Here is a 2,711-nt window from a genome sequence, read left to right as displayed (position 1 = left end):
GGTCGGCCCGCGAGTTGTGTTCTCGAGGGATGTGTGCGACGTCTGCCTTTGTGAATCCTTTCATTTTTTCTTTGACGAGCGATAGATACTCGGCTAGTGTGTCGTTTTTGGCCTGGTAATCGCCGCTAACTTGGGACGCGACCAGTTGAGAGTCGGTATAAATCATGACTTCCCGAGCGCCCACGTCCTCGGCGAGGCGCAGGCCTGCTAGGAGGGCTTCGTACTCGGCCTGGTTGTTCGATGTGGTGAAGGATAGAACTAAGGATACTTCGATGACGAGCCCCTCGTCGTTCTCCAAGATGATACCGGCTCCGCTGCCCGCGTGGCTTGAGGCGCCATCAACATAGATGGTCCACTTATTCTCGGTGGGTGTTGGGGAGTTGGAGATCGTCGTCATCTCGGCCACGAAGTCGGCGAGTGCTTGGGCTTTTAATGCTTTCCTGCCCTCGTATTGTATGTCGAATTCGGACAGTTCGAGGGACCATTTCAGCATTCTCCCGGCCATGTCTGGTCGGCGGAGAAGTTGCTTGATCGGTTGGTCTGTCCGGACGACGATAGTGTGGGCGAGGAAGTAGTACCTCAGTCTTCTGGCAGCCGTTATTAGGGCCAGTGCGATTTTTTCTATCTGTTGATAGCGGACTTCGGGCCCTTGTAGGGCTTTGCTAGTGAAGTACACTGGCTTCTGCCCGTCTTCCGTTTCTCGGACCAGGGCCGCGCTGGCCGCCTCGCCTGAAACGGCCAAGTAGAGATAGAGAACCTCGTTGCTGTCTGGTCGGGATAGCACCGGGGGTTTGGAGAGTACTTGTTTGAGGTGGGATAATGCTTGTTCGCATTCCTCGGTCCACTCGAAAGCTGCTTCCTTCCGAAGAAGCTTAAAGAATGGAAGTGCATGCTGGGCGGACTTCGCGACGAAGCGGGATAATGCCGTGAGCATTCCGTTTAGTACCTGGATGGATTTTTTATTGGTGGGGGTAGGGAGGTCTGAGAATGCTCGGCATTTATCAGGGTTGGCTTCTATTCCTCGTTCTGTTAAGTAGAAGCCGAGGAATTTGCCCGCCCGTACTCCGAAGGTGCACTTCTCTGGATTGAAGCGCATCCTGCAGGACCTGGCCTGCTCGAAGACCCGCTTGAGATGTAGCGTGTGGTCGGAGTCTTCTCGAGATTTGACGATCATGTCGTCCATATACACCTCGAGCGTGTCGCCGATTTCTCCTCGGAAGACCTTGTTCATCATCCGCTGGTAAGTTGCCCCGGCATTTTTGAGTCCGAAGGGCATTACGTTGAAGTAATAATTGCCCGATTCGGTCATGAAAGCCGTGCATTGCTTGTCGCATTTCGCCATGGGAATCTGGTTGTAACCAGAATAAGCGTCCATGAAGGACAACAGTTTATAGCCGGCCGAGTTGTCGACCAGTCTATCAATATTAGGTAAAGGGTAGGCGTCTTTTGGACATGCCCGGTTAACATCAGTATAATCAACACACATTCTCCATTTTCCATTAGATTTTTTAACAAGTACAACGTTTGAGAGCCAAGTTGAATACTTGGCCTCGGAAATAAAATTTGCCTCTAGGAGGTCTTTTACAGCTTTCTCGGCAGCCTCCGCTTTCTCGGGAGACTATCGACGCCTACGTTGTACTACGGCCTTGGCGGTTGGATTGATGGAGAGGTGGTGGCAGGCGACCTCAGGGTCGAGTCCGGGCATCTCTGCGGCGCTCCAGGCGAACAGGTCGGCATTGGCTCGAAGGCAGGCTACGAGTTGCTTCCTCGGCAGGTCAGGGATGCCTTTGCCGATCTTCACTGCTCTGTCGGGGTTGTCTCCCAGTGGGATCAGCTCGAAATCTCCGTCGGGGACAGGCCGGACGGGATGAGGGGCTTTTGATTGTGTTTCTTCCCCGGTCTTCAGTTCTTCTTGTGTGAACCTTGCATCGAGGTCGACTGAGCTGACGTTGGCCGTTGGAACCTGATCTTCCCGAGGATGCTTGTCTTCGGCTCTTGGTTTTTTGTTGGAGCTGGTCGGAGGGGCGATCAGCTCTAGTCCTTTGACGGATGCATCGAAGATCCTCCTCGCAGCTTCAATGTCGGCGTTGATGGTGGCCACTTTCCCTGTCCTCGTGTAGAACTTCATCTTCAGATGGACCGTGGAGGGCACGGCGGTTAGCTCGGCCAGTGTTGGGCGTCCGATGATGCAGTTGTACAATGTTTTGCAGTCGATTACCAAAAACCTGGTTTTGACTTGCCTGGACGCTTCCCCTTCCCCGAAGGTGACAATCAGCTCGACGTAGCCCCATGGTTTGGTGGTGGCTCCGTTAAAACCTTGGAGGTCGGAACCCACATAGGGAGTGAGGTGCAAGTCATCCAGCTGAAGTGTTTGGAAGAGGTGGGAGTACATGATGTCGACCGAACTACCTTCATCTACCAGGACCCGTCGAACATCGAAGTTTGCCATTCTGGCTCGGACGAGGAGGGGAATGGTGGCGTTTGGAGCTCCGTCGGGCAGTTCTTCGAGGTAGAAAGTGATTGGCTCTGACTTTCCTCGGAATTTCCGCAGAGTAGGGCCGAGATCGGCATTGGCGCTGAGCAGCTCGTCGAACTTTCTCTTGACTGAACTGACGGTGAGAGAGCCGGGGTCCCCGCCGTTGGAGATGACCATTGCGGTGGGGAAATGTTCCCAGGTGCTGAGGGCGGTCGTCACGCCGACTGAAGGGATG

Source organism: Vicia villosa, linkage group LG3 (assembly GCF_029867415.1).
Source record: "Vicia villosa cultivar HV-30 ecotype Madison, WI linkage group LG3, Vvil1.0, whole genome shotgun sequence".
NCBI classification, from domain to species: domain Eukaryota; kingdom Viridiplantae; phylum Streptophyta; class Magnoliopsida; order Fabales; family Fabaceae; genus Vicia; species Vicia villosa.
The sequence above is the reverse complement of the archived record's forward strand: the minus strand, read 5'-3'. Positions refer to the sequence as shown.